Source organism: Bombus pascuorum, unplaced genomic scaffold (assembly GCF_905332965.1).
Source record: "Bombus pascuorum unplaced genomic scaffold, iyBomPasc1.1, whole genome shotgun sequence".
Classification (NCBI taxonomy): domain Eukaryota; kingdom Metazoa; phylum Arthropoda; class Insecta; order Hymenoptera; family Apidae; genus Bombus; species Bombus pascuorum.
This window is the reverse complement of record NW_026869740.1, coordinates 1023204-1050240: the sequence shown is the minus strand read 5'-3', so window position 1 is coordinate 1050240 and position 27037 is coordinate 1023204.

The following is a 27037-nucleotide window of genomic DNA, read 5'->3' as shown; positions in this document are numbered from 1 at the left end:
TTAGTACGAAATACTATATAACGTTATACGTTATAACGTAATAGTATATAGCGTTATATGTTATAAGGTAATGCTACATAACTTTTTACGTTATAGCGTAATTGTATATACCGTTATACGTTAGTACGTAATAGTATATAACGTTATACGTTATAACGTAATTGTATATAACGTTATACGCTATAATGTAATATTTTATAACGTTATTCGTTAGTGCGTAATAGTATATAACGTTATACGTTAGTACGTAATAGTATATAACGTTATACGCTATGAAGTAATAGTATATAACGATATACGTTAGTACGTAATGGTATATATCGTTATACGTTATTAAGTAATAGTATATAACGTTATACGTTATTAAGTAATAGTATATAACGTTGTACGTTAGTACATAATAGTATATAACGTTATACGTTAGTACGTAACAGTATATAACGCTATACGTTATTACTTAATAGTGTACAACGTTATACGTTAGTACATAATAGTATATAACGTTATATGTTAGTACGTAACAGTATATAACGTTATACGTTATTACTTAATAGTGTACAACGTTATACGTTAGTACGTAATTGTATATAACGTTATACGCTATTAAGTAATAGTATATAACGATATACGTTGTAACGTAATTGTATATAACGTTATACGTTATAACGTAATAGTATATAACGTTATACGTTATAATGTAAGAGTATATAACGTTATACGTTATAACGTAATATTATATAACGTTATTCGTTAGTACGTAATAGTATATAACGTTATGCGTTAGTACGAAATACTATATAACGTTATACGTTATAACGTAATAGTATACAGCGTTATATGTTATAAGGTAAGGCTACAAAGCTTTTTACGTTATAGCGTAATAGTATATACCGTTATACGTTAGTACGTAACAGTATATAACGTTACACGTTATTACTTGATAGTGTACAACGTTATAAGTTATTACGTAATAGTATATAACGTTATACGTTGTAACGTAATTGTATATAACGTTATACGTTATAACGTAATAGTATATAACGTTATACGTTATAATGTAAGAGTATATAACGTTATACGTTATAACGTAATATTATATAACGTTATTCGTTAGTACGTAATAGTATATAACGTTATAAGTTATAACGTAATTGTATATAACGTTATATGTTATAACGTAATAATATATAACGTTATACGTTATAACGTAATAATATATAACGTTATACGTTATTAAGTAATAGTATATAACGTTATACGTTATTAAGTAATAGTATATAACGTTGTACGTTATAAGGTAATGCTACATAACTTTTTACGTTATAGCGTAATAGTATATAGCGTTATATGTTATAAGGTAATGCTACATAACTTTTTACGTTATAGCGTAATAGTATATACCGTCATACGTTAGTACGTAATAGAATATAACGTTATACGTTATAACGTAATTGTATATAACGTTATACGCTATAATGTAACATTATATAACGTTATTCGTTAGTGCGTAATAGTATATAACGTTATACGTTAGTACGTAATAGTATATAACGTTATACGCTATGAAGTAATAGTATATAACGATATACGTTAGTACGTAATGGTATATATCGTTATACGTTATTAAGTAATAGTATATAACGTTATACGTTATTAAGTAATAGTATATAACGTTGTACGTTAGTACATAATAGTATATAACGTTATATGTTAGTACGTAACAGTATATAACGTTATACGTTATTACTTAATAGTGTACAACGTTATACGTTAGTACGTAATAGTATATAACGTTATACGCTATTAAGTAATAGTATATAACGATATACGTTATACGTTACTACGTAACAGTATATAATGTTATACGTTGATACGTAATAGTATATAACGTTATGCGTTAGTACGAAATACTATATAACGTTATACGTTATAACGTAATAGTATACAGCGTTATATGTTATAAGGTAAGGCTACAAAGCTTTTTACGTTATAGCGTAATAGTATATACCGTTATACGTTAGTACGTAACAGTATATAACGTTACACGTTATTACTTAATAGTGTACAACGTTATAAGTTATTACCTAATAGTATATAACGTTATACGTTGTAACGTAATTGTATATAACGTTATACGTTATAAGGTAATACTACATAACGTTATACGTCATAAGGTAGTACTATATAACGTTATATGTTTTTACACAATAGTATATAACGTTATACGTTATTACGTAATAGTATATAACGTTATACGTTGTAACGTAATTGTATATAACGTTATACGTTATAAGGTAATACTACATAACGTTATACGTCATAAGGTAGTACTATATAACGTTATATGTTTTTACACAATAGTATATAACGCTATACGTTAGTACGTAATAGTATATAACGTTATACGTTATAACGAAATAGTATATAGCGTTATATGTTATACGGTATTACGACATAACGTAACACGATATTACGTAATAGTATATAACGATATACGTTAGTACGTAATAGTATATAACGTTATACGTTATAAGGTAATACTACATAACGTTATACGTCATAAGGTAGTACTATATAACGTTATATGTTTTTACATAACAGTATATAAGGTTATACGTTATTACGTAATAGTATATAACGTTATACGTTATTACGTAATAGTATATAACGTTATACGTTAGTACGTAATAGTATATAACGTTATACGTTATAATGTAAGAGTATATAACGTTATACGTTATAACGTAACATTATATAACGTTATTCGTTATTACGTAATAGTATATAACGTTATACGTTATAAGGTAATGCTACATAACTTTTTACGTTATAGCGTAATAGTATATAGCGTTATATGTTATAAGGTAATGCTACATAACTTTTTACGTTATAGCGTAATAGTATATACCGTTATACGTTAGTACGTAATAGTATATAACGTTATACGTTATAACGTAATTGTATATAACGTTATACGCTATAATGTAATATTATATAACGTTATTCGTTAGTGCGTAATAGTATATAAAGTTATACGTTAGTACGTAATAGTATATAACGTTATACGCTATGAAGTAATAGTATATAACAATATACGTTAGTACGTAATGGTATATATCGTTATACGTTATTAAGTAATAGTATATAACGTTATACGTTATTAAGTAATAGTATATAACGTTGTACGTTAGTACATAATAGTATATAACGTTATACGTTAGTACGTAACAGTATATAACGCTATACGTTATGACTTAATAGTGTACAACGTTATACGTTAGTACATAATAGTATATAACGTTATATGTTAGTACGTAACAGTATATAACGTTATACGTTATTACTTAATAGTGTACAACGTTATACGTTAGTACGTAATTGTATATAACGTTATACGCTATTAAGTAATACTATATAACGATATACGTTATACGTTACTACGTAACAGTATATAATGTTATACGTTGATACGTAATAGTATATAACGTTATGCGTTAGTACGAAATACTATATAACGTTATACGTTATAACGTAATAGTATATAGCGTTATATGTTATAAGGTAAGGCTACAAAGCTTTTTACGTTATAGCGTAATAGTATATACCGTTATACGTTAGTACGTAACAGTATATAACGTTACACGTTATTACTTAATAGTGTACAACGTTATAAGTTATTACGTAATAGTATATAACGTTATACGTTGTAACGTAATTGTATATAACGTTATACGTTATAAGGTAATACTACATAACGTTATACGTCATAAGGTAGTACTATATAACGTTATATGTTTTTACACAATAGTATATAACGTTATACGTTATTACGTAATAGTATATAACGTTATACGTTGTAACGTAATTGTATATAACGTTATACGTTATAAGGTAATACTACATAACGTTATACGTCATAAGGTAGTACTATATAACGTTATATGTTTTTACACAATAGTATATAACGTTATACGTTATTACGTAATAGTATATAACGTTATACGTTGTAACGTAATTGTATATAACGTTATACGTTATAAGGTAATACTACATAACGTTATACGTTGTTACGTAATAGTATACAACGTTATTCGTTAGTACGTAATAGTTTATAACGTTATACGTTATAACGTAATAGTATATAACGTTATACGTTATAATGTAAGAGTATATAACGTTATACGTTATAACGTAATATTATATAACGTTATTCGTTAGTACGTAATAGTATATAACGTTATACGCTATTAAGTAATAGTATATAACGATATACGTTATACGTTACTACGTAACAGTATATAATGTTATACGTTGATACGTAATAGTATATAACGTTATGCGTTAGTACGAAATACTATATAACGTTATACGTTGTAACGTATTTGTATATAACGTTATACGTTATAAGGTAATACTACATAACGTTATACGTTGTTACGTAATAGTATACAACGTTATTCGTTAGTACGTAATATTATATAACGTTATACGCTATTAAGTAATAGTATATAACGATATACGTTATACGTTACTACGTAATACTATATAAGGTTATACGTTATAACGTAATCGTATATAACGTTATACGTTATAACATAATTGTATATAACGTTATACGTTATAAGGTAATACTACATAACTTTTTACGTTATAGCGTAATAGTATATACCGTTATACGTTAGTACGTAAAAGTATATAACGTTATACGTTATAACGTAATTGTATATAACGTTATACGCTATAATGTAAAATTATATAACGTTATTCGTTAGTGCGTAATAGTATATAACGTTATACGTTAGTACGTAATAGTATATAAGGTTATACGCTATGAAGTAATAGTATATAACGATATACGTTAGTATGTAATAGTATATAACGTTGTACGTTATAAGGTAATGCTACATAACTTTTTACGTTATAGCGTAATAGTATATAGCGTTATATGTTATAAGGTAATGCTACATAACTTTTTACGTTATAGCGTAATAGTATATACCGTTATACGTTAGTACGTAATAGTATATAACGTTATACGTTATAACGTAATTGTATATAACGTTATACGCTATAATGTAATATTATATAACGTTATTCGTTAGTGCGTAATAGTATATAACGTTATACGTTAGTACGTAATAGTATATAACGTTATACGCTATTAAGTAATAGTATATAACGATATACGTTATACGTTACTACGTAACAGTATATAATGTTATACGTTGATACGTAATAGTATATAACGTTATGCGTTAGTACGAAATACTATATAACGTTATACGTTGTAACGTATTTGTATATAACGTTATACGTTATAAGGTAATACTACATAACGTTATACGTTGTTACGTAATAGTATACAACGTTATTCGTTAGTACGTAATAGTATATAACGTTATAAGTTATAACGTAATTGTATATAACGTTATATGTTATAACGTAATAATATATAACGTTATACGTTATAACGTAATAATATATAACGTTATACGTTATTAAGTAATAGTATATAACGTTATACGTTATAACGAAATAGTATATAGCGTTATATGTTATACGGTATTACGACATAACGTAACACGATATTACGTAATAGTATATAACGATATACGTTAGTACGTAATAGTATATAACGTTATACGTTATAAGGTAATACTACATAACGTTATACGTCATAAGGTAGTACTATATAACGTTATATGTTTTTACATAACAGTATATAAGGTTATACGTTATTACGTAATAGTATATAACGTTATACGTTATTACGTAATAGTATATAACGTTATACGTTAGTACGTAACAGTATATAACGCTATACGTTATGACTTAATAGTGTACAACGTTATACGTTAGTACATAATAGTATATAACGTTATATGTTAGTACGTAACAGTATATAACGTTATACGTTATTACTTAATAGTGTACAACGTTATACGTTAGTACGTAATTGTATATAACGTTATACGCTATTAAGTAATACTATATAACGATATACGTTATACGTTACTACGTAACAGTATATAATGTTATACGTTGATACGTAATAGTATATAACGTTATGCGTTAGTACGAAATACTATATAACGTTATACGTTATAACGTAATAGTATATAGCGTTATATGTTATAAGGTAAGGCTACAAAGCTTTTTACGTTATAGCGTAATAGTATATACCGTTATACGTTAGTACGTAACAGTATATAACGTTACACGTTATTACTTAATAGTGTACAACGTTATAAGTTATTACGTAATAGTATATAACGTTATACGTTGTAACGTAATTGTATATAACGTTATACGTTATAAGGTAATACTACATAACGTTATACGTCATAAGGTAGTACTATATAACGTTATATGTTTTTACACAATTGTATATAACGTTATACGTTATTACGTAATAGTATATAACGTTATACGTTGTAACGTAATTGTATATAACGTTATACGTTATAACGTAATAGTATATAACGTTATACGTTATAATGTAAGAGTATATAACGTTATACGTTATAACGTAATATTATATAACGTTATTCGTTAGTACGTAATAGTATATAACGTTATAAGTTATAACGTAATTGTATATAACGTTATACGTTATAACGTAATAATATATAACGTTATACGTTATAACGTAATAATATATAACGTTATACGTTATTAAGTAATAGTATATAACGTTATACGTTATTAAGTAATAGTATATAACGTTGTACGTTATAAGGTAATGCTACATAACTTTTTACGTTATAGCGTAATAGTATATAGCGTTATATGTTATAAGGTAATGCTACATAACTTTTTACGTTATAGCGCAATAGTATATACCGTTATACGTTAGTACGTAATAGTATATAACGTATAACGTTATAACGTAATTGTATATAACGTTATACGCTATAATGTAATATTATATAACGTTATTCGTTAGTGCGTAATAGTATATAACGTTATACGTTAGTACGTAATAGTATATAACGTTATACGCTATGAAGTAATAGTATATAACGATATACGTTAGTACGTAATGGTATATATCGTTATACGTTATTAAGTAATAGTATATAACGTTATACGTTATTAAGTAATAGTATATAACGTTGTACGTTAGTACATAATAGTATATAACGTTATATGTTAGTACGTAACAGTATATAACGTTATACGTTATTACTTAATAGTGTACAACGTTATACGTTAGTACGTAATAGTATATAACGTTATACGCTATTAAGTAATAGTATATAACTATATACGTTATACGTTACTACGTAACAGTATATAATGTTATACGTTGATACGTAATAGTATATAACGTTATGCGTTTGTACGAAATACTATATAACGTTATACGTTATAACGTAATAGTATATAGCGTTATATGTTATAAGGTAAGGCTACAAAGCTTTTTACGTTATAGCGTAATAGTATATACCGTTATACGTTAGTACGTAACAGTATATAACGTTACACGTTATAACTTAATAGTGTACAACGTTATAAGTTATTACGTAATAGTATATAACGTTATACGTTGTAACGTAATTGTATATAACGTTATACGTTATAAGGTAATACTACATAACGTTATACGTCATAAGGTAGTACTATATAACGTTATATGTTTTTACACAATAGTATATAACGTTATACGTTATTACGTAATAGTATATAACGTTATACGTTGTAACGTAATTGTATATAACGTTATACGTTATAAGGTAATACTACATAACGTTATACGTCATAAGGTAGTACTATATAACGTTATATGTTTTTACACAATAGTATATAACGTTATAAGTTATTACGTAATAGTATATAACGTTATACGTTGTAACGTAATTGTATATAACGTTATACGTTATAAGGTAATACTACATAACGTTATACGTCATAAGGTAGTACTATATAACGTTATATGTTTTTACACAATAGTATATAACGTTATACGTTATTACGTAATAGTATATAACGTTATACGTTGTAACGTAATTGTATATAACGTTATACGTTATAACGTAATAGTATATAACGTTATACGTTATAATGTAAGAGTATATAACGTTATACGTTATAACGTAATATTATATAACGTTATTCGTTAGTACGTAATAGTATATAACGTTATATGTTATAACGTAATTGTATATAACGTTATACGTTATAACGTAATAATATATAACGTTATACGTTATAACGTAATAATATATAACGTTATACGTTATTAAGTAATAGTATATAACGTTATACGTTATTAAGTAATAGTATATAACGTTGTACGTTATAAGGTAATGCTACATAACTTTTTACGTTATAGCGTAATAGTATATAGCGTTATATGTTATAAGGTAATGCTACATAACTTTTTACGTTATAGCGTAATAGTGTATACCGTTATACGTTAGTACGTAATAGTATATAACGTTATACGTTATAACGTAATTGTATATAACGTTATACGCTATAATGTAATATTATATAACGTTATTCGTTAGTGCGTAATAGTATATAACGTTATACGTTAGTACGTAATAGTATATAACGTTATACGCTATGAAGTAATAGTATATAACGATATACGTTAGTATGTAATGGTATTTATCGTTATACGTTATTAAGTAATAGTATATAACGTTATACGTTATTAAGTAATAGTATATAACGTTATTCGTTAGTACGTAATAGTATATAACGTTATACGTTATAACGTAATTGTATATAACGTTATACGTTATAACGTAATAATATATAACGTTATACGCTATGAAGTAATAGTATATAACGATATACGTTAGTACGTAATGGTATATATCGTTATACGTTATTAAGTAATAGTATATAACGTTATACGTTATTAAGTAATAGTATATAACGTTGTACGTTAGTACATAATAGTATATAACGTTATACGTTATTACGTAATAGTATATAACGTTATACGTTGTAACGTAATTGTATATAACGTTATACGTTATAACGTAATAGTATATAACGTTATACGTTATAATGTAAGAGTATATAACGATATACGTTATAACGTAATATTATATAACGTTATTCGTTAGTACGTAATAGTATATAACGTTATACGTTATTAAGTAATAGTATATAACGTTGTACGTTATAAGGTAATGCTACATAACTTTTTACGTTATAGCGTAATAGTATATAGCGTTATATGTTATAAGGTAATGCTACATAACTTTTTACGTTATAGCGCAATAGTATATACCGTTATACGTTAGTACGTAATAGTATATAACGTATAACGTTATAACGTAATTGTATATAACGTTATACGCTATAATGTAATATTATATAACGTTATTCGTTAGTGCGTAATAGTATATAACGTTATACGTTAGTACGTAATAGTATATAACGTTATACGCTATGAAGTAATAGTATATAACGATATACGTTAGTACGTAATGGTATATATCGTTATACGTTATTAAGTAATAGTATATAACGTTATACGTTATTAAGTAATAGTATATAACGTTGTACGTTAGTACATAATAGTATATAACGTTATATGTTAGTACGTAACAGTATATAACGTTATACGTTATTACTTAATAGTGTACAACGTTATACGTTAGTACGTAATAGTATATAACGTTATACGCTATTAAGTAATAGTATATAACTATATACGTTATACGTTACTACGTAACAGTATATAATGTTATACGTTGATACGTAATAGTATATAACGTTATGCGTTTGTACGAAATACTATATAACGTTATACGTTATAACGTAATAGTATATAGCGTTATATGTTATAAGGTAAGGCTACAAAGCTTTTTACGTTATAGCGTAATAGTATATACCGTTATACGTTAGTACGTAACAGTATATAACGTTACACGTTATTACTTAATAGTGTACAACGTTATAAGTTATTACGTAATAGTATATAACGTTATACGTTGTAACGTAATTGTATATAACGTTATACGTTATAAGGTAATACTACATAACGTTATACGTCATAAGGTAGTACTATATAACGTTATATGTTTTTACACAATAGTATATAACGTTATACGTTATTACGTAATAGTATATAACGTTATACGTTGTAACGTAATTGTATATAACGTTATACGTTATAAGGTAATACTTAATAACGTTATACGTCATAAGGTAGTACTATATAACGTTATATGTTTTTACACAATAGTATATAACGTTATAAGTTATTACGTAATAGTATATAACGTTATACGTTGTAACGTAATTGTATATAACGTTATACGTTATAAGGTAATACTACATAACGTTATACGTCATAAGGTAGTACTATATAACGTTATATGTTTTTACACAATAGTATATAACGTTATACGTTATTACGTAATAGTATATAACGTTATACGTTGTAACGTAATTGTATATAACGTTATACGTTATAACGTAATAGTATATAACGTTATACGTTATAATGTAAGAGTATATAACGTTATACGTTATAACGTAATATTATATAACGTTATTCGTTAGTACGTAATAGTATATAACGTTATATGTTATAACGTAATTGTATATAACGTTATACGTTATAACGTAATAATATATAACGTTATACGTTATAACGTAATAATATATAACGTTATACGTTATTAAGTAATAGTATATAACGTTATACGTTATTAAGTAATAGTATATAACGTTGTACGTTATAAGGTAATGCTACATAACTTTTTACGTTATAGCGTAATAGTATATAGCGTTATATGTTATAAGGTAATGCTACATAACTTTTTACGTTATAGCGTAATAGTATATACCGTTATACGTTAGTACGTAATAGTATATAACGTTATACGTTATAACGTAATTGTATATAACGTTATACGCTATAATGTAATATTATATAACGTTATTCGTTAGTGCGTAACAGTATATAACGTTATACGTTATTACTTAATAGTGTAGAACGTTATACGTTAGTACGTAATAGTATATAACGTTATACGCTATTAAGTAATAGTATATAACGATATACGTTATACGTTACTACGTAACAGTATATAATGTTATACGTTGATACGTAATAGTATATAACGTTATGCGTTAGTACGAAATACTATATAACGTTATACGTTATAACGTAATAGTATATAGCGTTATATGTTATAAGGTAAGGCTACAAAGCTTTTTACGTTATAGCGTAATAGTATATACCGTTATACGTTAGTACGTAACAGTATATAACGTTACACGTTATAACGTAATAGTATATAACGTTATACGTTATAATGTAAGAATATATAACGTTATACGTTATAACGTAATAGTATATAACGTTATACGTTGTAACGTAATTGTATATAACGTTATACGTCATAAGGTAGTACTATATAACGTTATATGTTTTTACACAATAGTATATAACGTTATACGTTATTACGTAATAGTATATAACGTTATACGTTGTAACGTAATTGTATATAACGTTATACGTTATAAGGTAATACTTAATAACGTTATACGTCATAAGGTAGTACTATATAACGTTATATGTTTTTACACAATAGTATATAACGTTATAAGTTATTACGTAATAGTATATAACGTTATACGTTGTAACGTAATTGTATATAACGTTATACGTTATAAGGTAATACTACATAACGTTATACGTCATAAGGTAGTACTATATAACGTTATATGTTTTTACACAATAGTATATAACGTTATACGTTATTACGTAATAGTATATAACGTTATACGTTGTAACGTAATTGTATATAACGTTATACGTTATAACGTAATAGTATATAACGTTATACGTTATAATGTAAGAGTATATAACGTTATACGTTATAACGTAATATTATATAACGTTATTCGTTAGTACGTAATAGTATATAACGTTATATGTTATAACGTAATTGTATATAACGTTATACGTTATAACGTAATAATATATAACGTTATACGTTATAACGTAATAATATATAACGTTATACGTTATTAAGTAATAGTATATAACGTTATACGTTATTAAGTAATAGTATATAACGTTGTACGTTATAAGGTAATGCTACATAACTTTTTACGTTATAGCGTAATAGTATATAGCGTTATATGTTATAAGGTAATGCTACATAACTTTTTACGTTATAGCGTAATAGTATATACCGTTATACGTTAGTACGTAATAGTATATAACGTTATACGTTATAACGTAATTGTATATAACGTTATACGCTATAATGTAATATTATATAACGTTATTCGTTAGTGCGTAATAGTATATAACGTTATACGTTATTACTTAATAGTGTAGAACGTTATACGTTAGTACGTAATAGTATATAACGTTATACGCTATTAAGTAATAGTATATAACGATATACGTTATACGTTACTACGTAACAGTATATAATGTTATACGTTGATACGTAATAGTATATAACGTTATGCGTTAGTACGAAATACTATATAACGTTATACGTTATAACGTAATAGTATATAGCGTTATATGTTATAAGGTAAGGCTACAAAGCTTTTTACGTTATAGCGTAATAGTATATACCGTTATACGTTAGTACGTAACAGTATATAACGTTACACGTTATAACGTAATAGTATATAACGTTATACGTTATAATGTAAGAATATATAACGTTATACGTTATAACGTAATAGTATATAACGTTATACGTTGTAACGTAATTGTATATAACGTTATACGTTATAACGTAATAGTATATAACTTTATACGTTATAATGTAAGAGTATATAACGTTATACGTTATAACGTAATATTATATAACGTTATTCGTTAGTACGTAATAGTATATAACGTTATAAGTTATAACGTAATTGTATATAACGTTATACGTTATAACGTAATAATATATAACGTTATACGTTATAACGTAATAATATATAACGTTATACGTTATTAAGTAATAGTATATAACGTTATACGTTATTAAGTAATAGTATATAACGTTGTACGTTATAAGGTAATGCTACATAACTTTTTACGTTATAGCGTAATAGTATATAGCGTTATATGTTATAAGGTAATGCTACATAACTTTTTACGTTATAGCGTAATAGTATATACCGTTATACGTTAGTACGTAATAGAATATAACGTTATACGTTATAACGTAATTGTATATAACGTTATATGTTTTAATGTAATATTATATAGCGTTATTCGTTAGTGCGTAATAGTATATAACGTTATACGTTAGTACGTAATAGTATATAACGTTATACGTTATTACTTAATAGTGTACAACGTTATACGTTAGTACGTAATTGTATATAACGTTATACGCTATTAAGTAATAGTATATAACGATATACGATATACGTTACTACGTAACAGTATATAATGTTATACGTTGATACGTAATAGTATATAACGTTATGCGTTAGTACGAAATACTATATAACGTTATACGTTATAACGTAATAGTATACAGCGTTATATGTTATAAGGTAAGGCTACAAAGCTTTTTACGTTATAGCGTAATAGTATATACCGTTATACGTTAGTACGTAACAGTATATAACGTTACACGTTATTACTTAATAGTGTACAACGTTATAAGTTATTACGTAATAGTATATAACGTTATACGTTGTAACGTAATTGTATATAACGTTATACGTTATAAGGTAATACTACATAACGTTATACGTCATAAGGTAGTACTATATAACGTTATATGTTTTTACACAATAGTATATAACGTTATACGTTATTACGTAATAGTATATAACGTTATACGCTATGAAGTAATAGTATATAACGATATACGTTATAAGGTAATACTACATAACGTTATACGTTGTTACGTAATAGTATACAACGTTATTCGTTAGTACGTAATAGTATATAACCTTATACGTTATAACGTAATAGTATATAACGTTATACGTTATAATGTAAGAGTATATAACGTTATACGTTATAACGTAATATTATATAACGTTATTCGTTAGTACGTAATAGTATATAACGTTATACGTTATAACGTAATAGTATATAACGTTATACGTTATAATGTAAGAGTATAGAACGTTATACGTTATAACGTAATATTATATAACGATATTCGTTAGTACGTAATATTATATAACGTTATACGCTATGAAGTAATAGTATATAACGATATACGTTAGTACGTAATGGTATATATCGTTATACGTTATTAAGTAATAGTATATAACGTTATACGTTATTAAGTAATAGTATATAACGTTGTACGTTAGTACATAATAGTATATAACGTTATACGTTAGTACGTAACAGTATATAACGCTATACGTTATTACTTAATAGTGTACAACGTTATACGTTAGTACATAATAGTATATAACGTTATATGTTAGTACGTAACAGTATATAACGTTATACGTTATTACTTAATAGTGTACAACGTTATACGTTAGTACGTAATTGTATATAACGTTATACGCTATTAAGTAATAGTATATAACGATATACGATATACGTTACTACGTAACAGTATATAATGTTATACGTTGATACGTAATAGTATATAACGTTATGCGTTAGTACGAAATACTATATAACGTTATACATTATAACGTAATAGTATATAGCGTTATATGTTATAAGGTAAGGCTACATAGCTTTTTACGTTATAGCGTAATAGTATATACCGTTATACGTTAGTACGGAACAGTATATCACGTTACACGTTATTACTTAATAGTGTACAACGTTATAAGTTATTACGTAATAGTATATAGCGTTATACGTGGCAACGTAATTGTATATAACGTTATACGTTATAAGGTAATACTACATAACGTTATACGTCATAAGGTAGTACTATATAACGTTATATGTTTTTACACAATAGTATATAACGTTATACGTTATTACGTAATAGTATATAACGTTATACGTTGTAACGTAATTGTATATAACGTTATATGTTATAAGGTAATACTACATAACGTTATACGTTGTTACGTAATAGTATACAACGTTATTCGTTAGTACGTAATAGTATATAACGTTATACGTTATAACGTAATAGTATATAACGTTATACGTTATAATGTAAGAGTATATAACGTTATACGTTATAACGTAATTGTATATAACGTTATACGTTATAACGTAATAATATATAACGTTATACGTTATAAGGTAATACTACATAACGTTATACGTTGTTACGTAATAGTATACAACGTTATTCGTTAGTACGTAATAGTATATAACGTTATACGTTATAACGTAATAGTATATAACGTTATACGTTATAATGTAAGAGTATATAACGTTATACGTTATAACGTAATATTATATAACGTTATTCGTTAGTACGTAATAGTATATAACGTTATACGTTATAACGTAATAGTATATACCGTTATACGTTAGTACGTAACAGTATATAACGTTACACGTTATTACTTAATAGTGTACAACGTTATAAGTTATTACGTAATAGTATATAACGTTATACGTTGTAACGTAATTGTATATAACGTTATACGTTATAAGGTAATACTACATAACGTTATACGTCATAAGGTAGTACTATATAACGTTATATGTTTTTACACAATAGTATATAACGTTATACGTTATTACGTAATAGTATATAACGTTATACGCTATGAAGTAATAGTATATAACGATATACGTTATAAGGTAATACAACATAACGTTATACGTTGTTACGTAATAGTATACAACGTTATTCGTTAGTACGTAATAGTATATAACGTTATACGTTATAACGTAATAGTATATAACGTTATACGTTATAATGTAAGAGTATATAACGTTATACGTTATAACGTAATATTATATAACGTTATTCGTTAGTACGTAATAGTATATAACGTTATACGTTATAACGTAATAGTATATAACGTTATACGTTATAATGTAAGAGTATATAACGTTATACGTTATAACGTAATATTATATAACGTTATTCGTTAGTACGTAATATTATATAACGTTATACGCTATGAAGTAATAGTATATAACGATATACGTTAGTACGTAATGGTATATATCGTTATACGTTATTAAGTAATAGTATATAACGTTATACGTTATTAAGTAATAGTATATAACGTTGTACGTTAGTACATAATAGTATATAACGTTATACGTTAGTACGTAACAGTATATAACGCTATACGTTATTACTTAATAGTGTACAACGTTATACGTTAGTACATAATAGTATATAACGTTATATGTTAGTACGTAACAGTATATAACGTTATACGTTATTACTTAATAGTGTACAACGTTATACGTTAGTACGTAATTGTATATAACGTTATACGCTATTAAGTAATAGTATATAACGATATACGATATACGTTACTACGTAACAGTATATAATGTTATACGTTGATACGTAATAGTATATAACGTTATGCGTTAGTACGAAATACTATATAACGTTATACATTATAACGTAATAGTATATAGCGTTATATGTTATAAGGTAAGGCTACATAGCTTTTTACGTTATAGCGTAATAGTATATACCGTTATACGTTAGTACGGAACAGTATATCACGTTACACGTTATTACTTAATAGTGTACAACGTTATAAGTTATTACGTAATAGTATATAGCGTTATACGTGGTAACGTAATTGTATATAACGTTATACGTTATAAGGTAATACTACATAACGTTATACGTCATAAGGTAGTACTATATAACGTTATATGTTTTTACACAATAGTATATAACGTTATACGTTATTACGTAATTGTATATAACGTTATACGTTATAACGTAATAATATATAACGTTATACGTTATAAGGTAATACTACATAACGTTATACGTTGTTACGTAATAGTATACAACGTTATTCGTTAGTACGTAATAGTATATAACGTTATACGTTATAACGTAATAGTATATAACGTTATACGTTATAATGTAAGAGTATATAACGTTATACGTTATAACGTAATATTATATAACGTTATTCGTTAGTACGTAATAGTATATAACGTTATACGTTATAACGTAATTGTATATAACGTTATACGTTATAACGTAATAATATATAACGTTATACGTTATAAGGTAATACTACATAACGTTATACGTTGTTACGTAATAGTATACAACGTTATTCGTTAGTACGTAATAGTATATAACGTTATACGTTATAACGTAATAGTATATAACGTTATACGTTATAATGTAAGAGTATATAACGTTATACGTTATAACGTAATATTATATAACGTTATTCGTTAGTACGTAATAGTATATAACGTTATACGTTATAACGCAATTGTATATAACGTTATACGTTATAACGTAATAATATATAACGTTATACGTTATAAGGTAATACTACATAACGTTATACGTTGTTACGTAATAGTATACAACGTTATTCGTTAGTACGTAATAGTATATAACGTTATACGTTATAACGTAATAGTATATAACGTTATACCTTATAATGTAAGAGTATATAACGTTATACGTTATAACGTAATATTATATAACGTTATTCGTTAGTACGTAATAGTATATAACGTTATACGTTATAACGTAATAGTATATACCGTTATACGTTAGTACGCAACAGTATATAACGTTACACGTTATTACTTAATAGTGTACAACGTTATAAGTTATTACGTAATAGTATATAACGTTATACGTTGTAATGTAATTGTATATAACGTTATACGTTATAAGGTAATACTACATAACGTTATACGTCATAAGGTAGTACTATATAACGTTATATGTTTTTACATAACAGTATATAAGGTTATACGTTATTACGTAATAGTATATAACGTTATACGTTATTACGTAATAGTATATAACGTTATACGTTAGTACGTAATAGTATATAACGTTATACGTTATAATGTAAGAGTATATAACGTTATACGTTATAACGTAACATTATATAACGTTATTCGTTAGTACGTAATAGTATATAACGTTATACGTTATAAGGTAATGCTACATAACTTTTTACGTTATAGCGTAATAGTATATAGCGTTATATGTTATATGGTAATGCTACATAACTTTTTACGTTATAGCGTAATAGTATATACCGTTATACGTTAGTACGTAATAGTATATAACGTTATACGTTATAACGTAATTGTATATAACGTTATACGCTATAATGTAATATTATATAACGTTATTCGTTAGTGCGTAATAGTATATAACGTTATACGTTAGTACGTAATAGTATATAACGTTATACGCTATGAAGTAATAGTATATAACGATATACGTTAGTACGTAATGGTATATATCGTTATACGTTATTAAGTAATAGTATATAACGTTATACGTTATTAAGTAATAGTATATAACGTTATACGTTATAACGTAATAGTATATAACGTTATACGTTATAATGTAAGAGTATATAACGTTATACGTTATAACGTAATATTATATAACGTTATTCGTTAGTACGTAATAGTATATAACGTTATACGTTATAACGTAATTGTATATAACGTTATACGTTATAACGTAATAATATATAACGTTATACGCTATGAAGTAATAGTATATAACGATATACGTTAGTACGTAATGGTATATATCGTTATACGTTATTAAGTAATAGTATATAACGTTATACGTTATTAAGTAATAGTATATAACGTTGTACGTTAGTATATAATGGTATATAACGTTATATGTTAGTACGTAACAGTAAATAACGTTATACGTTATTACTTAATAGTGTACAACGTTATACGTTAGTACGTAATAGTATATAACGTTATACGCTATTAAGTAATAGTATATAACGATATACGTTATACGTTACTACGTAACAGTATATAATGTTATACGTTGATACGTAATAGTATATAGCGTTCAATGTTATAAGGTAAGGCTACAAAGCTTTTTACGTTATAGCGTAATAGTATATACCGTTATACGTTAGTACGTAACAGTATATAACGTTACACGTTATTACTTAATAGTGTACAACGTTATAAGTTATTACGTAATAGTATATAACGTTATACGTTGTAACGTAATTGTATATAACGTTATACGTTATAAGGTAATACTACATAACGTTATACGTCATAAGGTAGTACTATATAACGTTATATGTTTTTACACAATAGTATATAACGTTATACGTTATTACGTAATAGTATATAACGTTATACGTTGTAACGTAATTGTATATAACGTTATACGTTATAAGGTAATACTACATAACGTTATACGTCATAAGGTAGTACTATATAACGTTATATGTTTTTACACAATAGTATATAACGCTATACGTTAGTACGTAATATTATATAACGTTATACGTTATAATGTAAGAGTATATAACGTTATACGTTATAACGTAACATTATATAACGTTATTCGTTAGTACGTAATAGTATATAACGTTATACGTTATAAGGTAATGCTATATAACTTTTTACGTTATAGCGTAATAGTATATACCGTTATACGTTAGTACGTAATAGTATATAACGTTATACGTTATAATGTAAGAGTATATAACGTTATACGTTATAATGTAATATTATATAACGTTATTCGTTAGTGCGTAATAGTATATAACGTTATACGTTAGTACGTAATAGTATATAACGTTATACGCTATGAAGTAATAGTATATAACGATATACGTTAGCACGTAATGGTATATATCGTTATACGTTATTAAGTAACAGTATATAACGTTATACGTTATTAAGTAATAGTATATAACGTTGTACGTTAGTACGTAATAGTATATAACGTTACACGTTAGTACGTAACAGTATATAACGTTATACGTTATTACTTAATAGTGTACAACGTTATAAGTTAGTACGTAATATTATACAACATTACACATTATAACGTAATAGTATATAATGTTATAAGTTATAACGTAATACTACATCACGTTATATGTCATAAGGTAATGCTATATAACATTATACGTTATTACGTAACAGTATATAACGCTATACGTTAGTACGTAATTGTATATAACGTTATACGTTATTATGTAATAGCATATAACGTTATACGTTAGTACGTAACAGTATATAACGTTAAACGTTATATCGTAATATTATATAACGTTATACGTTATACGTTACTACGTAACAGTATATAACGCTATACGTTAGTACGTAATAGTATATAACGTTATACGCTATGAAGTAATAGTATATAACGATATACGTTAGCACGTAATGGTATATATCGTTATACGTTATTAAGTAACAGTATATAACGTTATACGTTATTAAGTAATAGTATATAACGCTATACGTTAGTACGTAATAGTATATAACGTTATACGTTATAACGAAATAGTATATAGCGTTATATGTTATACGGTATTACGACATAACGTAACACGATATTACGTAATAGTATATAACGATATACGTTAGTACGTAATAGTATATAACGTTATACGTTATAAGGTAATACTACATAACGTTATACGTCATAAGGTAGTACTATATAACGTTATATGTTTTTACATAACAGTATATAAGGTTATACGTTATTACGTAATAGTATATAACGTTATACGTTATTACGTAATAGTATATAACGTTATACGTTAGTACGTAATATTATATAACGTTATACGTTATAATGTAAGAGTATATAACGTTATACGTTATAACGTAACATTATATAACGTTATTCGTTAGTACGTAATAGTATATAACGTTATACGTTATAAGGTAATGCTACATAACTTTTTACGTTATAGCGTAATAGTATATACCGTTATACGTTAGTACGTAATAGTATATAACGTTATACGTTATAATGTAAGAGTATATAACGTTATACGTTATAATGTAATATTATATAACGTTATTCGTTAGTGCGTAATAGTATATAACGTTATACGTTAGTACGTAATAGTATATAACGTTATACGCTATGAAGTAATAGTATATAACGATATACGTTAGCACGTAATGGTATATATCGTTATACGTTATTAAGTAACAGTATATAACGTTATACGTTATTAAGTAATAGTATATAACGTTGTACGTTAGTACGTAATAGTATATAACGTTATACGTTAGTACGTAACAGTATATAACGTTATACGTTATTACTTAATAGTGTACAACGTTATAAGTTAGTACGTAATATTATACAACATTACACATTATAACGTAATAGTATATAATGTTATAAGTTATAACGTAATACTACATCACGTTATATGTCATAAGGTAATGCTATATAACATTATACGTTATTACGTAACAGTATATAACGCTATACGTTAGTACGTAATTGTATATAACGTTATACGTTATTATGTAATAGCATATAACGTTATACGTTAGTACGTAACAGTATATAACGTTAAACGTTATATCGTAATATTATATAACGTTATACGTTATACGTTACTACGTAACAGTATATAACGCTATACGTTAGTACGTAATAGTATATAACGTTATACGCTATGAAGTAATAGTATATAACGATATACGTTAGTACGTAATGGTATATATCGTTATACGTTATTAAGTAATAATATATTACGTTATACGTTGGTACGTAATAGTATATAACGTTATACGTTATAAGGTAATGCTACATAACTTTTTACGTTATAGCGTAATAGTATATACTCCTATACGTTAGTACGTAATAGTATATAACGTTATACGATATAATGTAAGAGTATATAACGTTATACGTTATAACGTAATATTATATAACGTTATTCGTTAGTACGTAATAGTATATAACGTTATACGCTATGAAGTAATAGTATATAACGATATACGTTAGTACGTAATGGTATATATCGTTATACGTTATTAAGTAATAGTATATAACGTTATACGTTATTAAGTAATAGTATATAACGTTGTACGTTAGTACATAATAGTATATAACGTTATACGTTAGTACGTAACAGTATATAACGCTATACGTTATTACTTAATAGTGTACAACGTTATACGTTAGTACATAATAGTATATAACGTTATATGTTAGTACGTAACAGTATATAACGTTATACGTTATTACTTAATAGTGTACAACGTTATACGTTAGTACGTAATTGTATATAACGTTATACGCTATTAAGTAATAGTATATAACGATATACGTTATACGTTACTACGTAACAGTATATAATGTTATACGTTGATACGTAATAGTATATAACGTTATGCGTTAGTACGAAATACTATATAACGTTATACGTTATAACGTAATAGTATATAGCGTTATATGTTATAAGGTAAGGCTACAAAGCTTTTTACGTTATAGCGTAATAGTATATACCGTTATACGTTAGTACGTAACAGTATATAACGTTACACGTTATTACTTAATAGTGTACAACGTTATAAGTTATTACGTAATAGTATATAACGTTATACGTTGTAACGTAATTGTATATAACGTTATACGTTATAAGGTAATACTACATAACGTGATACGTCATAAGGTAGTACTATATAACGTTATATGTTTTTACACAATAATATATAACGTTATACGTTATTACGTAATAGTATATAACGTTATACGTTGTAACGTAATTGTATATAACGTTATACGTTATAAGGTAATACTACATAACGTTATACGTTGTTACGTAATAGTATACAACGTTATTCGTTAGTACGTAATAGTATATAACGTTATACGTTGTAACGTAATAGTATATAACGTTATACGTTATAATGTAAGAGTATATAACGTTATACGTTATAACGTAATATTATATAACGTTATTCGTTAGTACGTTATAGTATATAACGTTATACGTTATAACGTAATTGTATATAACGTTATACGTTATAACGTAATAATATATAACGTTATACGCTATGAAGTAATAGTATATAACGATATACGTTAGTACGTAATGGTATATATCGTTATACGTTATTAAGTAATAGTATATAACGTTATACGTTATTAAGTAATAGTATATAACGTTATACGTTGTAACGTAATTGTATATAACGTTATACGTTATAAGGTAATACTACATAACGTTATACGTTGTTACGTAATAGTATACATCGTTATTCGTTAGTACGTAATAGTATATAACGTTATACGTTATAACGTAATATTATATAACGTTATACGTTATAATGCAAGAGTATATAACGTTATACGTTATAACGTAATATTATATAACGTTATTCGTTAGTGCGTAATAGTATATAACGTTATACGTTAGTACGTAATAGTATATAACGTTATACGCTATGAAGTAATAGTATATAACGATATACGTTAGTACGTAATGGTATATATCGTTATACGTTATTAAGTAATAGTATATAACGTTATACGTTATTAAGTAATAGTATATAACGTTATACGTTATAACGTAATAGTATATAACGTTATACGTTATAATGTAAGAGTATATAACGTTATACGTTATAACGTAATATTATATAACGTTATTCGTTAGTACGTAATAGTATATAACGTTATACGTTATAACGTAATTGTATATAACGTTATACGTTATAACGTAATAATATATAACGTTATACGCTATGAAGTAATAGTATATAACGATATACGTTAGTACGTAATGGTATATATCGTTATACGTTATTAAGTAATAGTATATAACGTTATACGTTATTAAGTAATAGTATATAACGTTGTACGTTAGTATATAATGGTATATAACGTTATATGTTAGTACGTAACAGTAAATAACGTTATACGTTATTACTTAATAGTGTACAACGTTATACGTTAGTACGTAATAGTATATAACGTTATACGCTATTAAGTAATAGTATATAACGATATACGTTATACGTTACTACGTAACAGTATATAATGTTATACGTTGATACGTAATAGTATATAGCGTTCAATGTTATAAGGTAAGGCTACAAAGCTTTTTACGTTATAGCGTAATAGTATATACCGTTATACGTTAGTACGTAACAGTATATAACGTTACACGTTATTACTTAATAGTGTACAACGTTATAAGTTATTACGTAATAGTATATAACGTTATACGTTGTAACGTAATTGTATATAACGTTATACGTTATAAGGTAATACTACATAACGTTATACGTCATAAGGTAGTACTATATAACGTTATATGTTTTTACACAATAGTATATAACGTTATACGTTATTACGTAATAGTATATAACGTTATACGTTGTAACGTAATTGTATATAACGTTATACGTTATAAGGTAATACTACATAACGTTATACGTCATAAGGTAGTACTATATAACGTTATATGTTTTTACACAATAGTATATAACGCTATACGTTAGTACGTAATAGTATATAACGTTATACGTTATAACGAAATAGTATATAGCGTTATATGTTATACGGTATTACGACATAACGTAACACGATATTACGTAATAGTATATAACGATATACGTTAGTACGTAATAGTATATAACGTTATACGTTATAAGGTAATACTACATAACGTTATACGTCATAAGGTAGTACTATATAACGTTATATGTTTTTACATAACAGTATATAAGGTTATACGTTATTACGTAATAGTATATAACGTTATACGTTATTACGTAATAGTATATAACGTTATACGTTAGTACGTAATATTATATAACGTTATACGTTATAATGTAAGAGTATATAACGTTATACGTTATAACGTAACATTATATAACGTTATTCGTTAGTACGTAATAGTATATAACGTTATACGTTATAAGGTAATGCTATATAACTTTTTACGTTATAGCGTAATAGTATATACCGTTATACGTTAGTACGTAATAGTATATAACGTTATACGTTATAATGTAAGAGTATATAACGTTATACGTTATAATGTAATATTATATAACGTTATTCGTTAGTGCGTAATAGTATATAACGTTATACGTTAGTACGTAATAGTATATAACGTTATACGCTATGAAGTAATAGTATATAACGATATACGTTAGCACGTAATGGTATATATCGTTATACGTTATTAAGTAACAGTATATAACGTTATACGTTATTAAGTAATAGTATATAACGTTGTACGTTAGTACGTAATAGTATATAACGTTACACGTTAGTACGTAACAGTATATAACGTTATACGTTATTACTTAATAGTGTACAACGTTATAAGTTAGTACGTAATATTATACAACATTACACATTATAACGTAATAGTATATAATGTTATAAGTTATAACGTAATACTACATCACGTTATATGTCATAAGGTAATGCTATATAACATTATACGTTATTACGTAACAGTATATAACGCTATACGTTAGTACGTAATTGTATATAACGTTATACGTTATTATGTAATAGCATATAACGTTATACGTTAGTACGTAACAGTATATAACGTTAAACGTTATATCGTAATATTATATAACGTTATACGTTATACGTTACTACGTAACAGTATATAACGCTATACGTTAGTACGTAATAGTATATAACGTTATACGCTATGAAGTAATAGTATATAACGATATACGTTAGCACGTAATGGTATATATCGTTATACGTTATTAAGTAACAGTATATAACGTTATACGTTATTAAGTAATAGTATATAACGCTATACGTTAGTACGTAATAGTATATAACGTTATACGTTATAACGAAATAGTATATAGCGTTATATGTTATACGGTATTACGACATAACGTAACACGATATTACGTAATAGTATATAACGATATACGTTAGTACGTAATAGTATATAACGTTATACGTTATAAGGTAATACTACATAACGTTATACGTCATAAGGTAGTACTATATAACGTTATATGTTTTTACATAACAGTATATAAGGTTATACGTTATTACGTAATAGTATATAACGTTATACGTTATTACGTAATAGTATATAACGTTATACGTTAGTACGTAATATTATATAACGTTATACGTTATAATGTAAGAGTATATAACGTTATACGTTATAACGTAACATTATATAACGTTATTCGTTAGTACGTAATAGTATATAACGTTATACGTTATAAGGTAATGCTACATAACTTTTTACGTTATAGCGTAATAGTATATACCGTTATACGTTAGTACGTAATAGTATATAACGTTATACGTTATAATGTAAGAGTATATAACGTTATACGTTATAATGTAATATTATATAACGTTATTCGTTAGTGCGTAATAGTATATAACGTTATACGTTAGTACGTAATAGTATATAACGTTATACGCTATGAAGTAATAGTATATAACGATATACGTTAGCACGTAATGGTATATATCGTTATACGTTATTAAGTAACAGTATATAACGTTATACGTTATTAAGTAATAGTATATAACGTTGTACGTTAGTACGTAATAGCATATAACGTTATACGTTAGTACGTAACAGTATATAACGTTATACGTTATTACTTAATAGTGTACAACGTTATAAGTTAGTACGTAATATTATACAACATTACACATTATAACGTAATAGTATATAATGTTATAAGTTATAACGTAATACTACATCACGTTATATGTCATAAGGTAATGCTATATAACATTATACGTTATTACGTAACAGTATATAACGCTATACGTTAGTACGTAATTGTATATAACGTTATACGTTATTATGTAATAGCATATAACGTTATACGTTAGTACGTAACAGTATATAACGTTAAACGTTATATCGTAATATTATATAACGTTATACGTTATACGTTACTACGTAACAGTATATAACGCTATACGTTAGTACGTAATAGTATATAACGTTATACGCTATGAAGTAATAGTATATAACGATATACGTTAGTACGTAATGGTATATATCGTTATACGTTATTAAGTAATAATATATTACGTTATACGTTGGTACGTAATAGTATATAACGTTATACGTTATAAGGTAATGCTACATAACTTTTTACGTTATAGCGTAATAGTATATACTCCTATACGTTAGTACGTAATAGTATATAACGTTATACGATATAATGTAAGAGTAT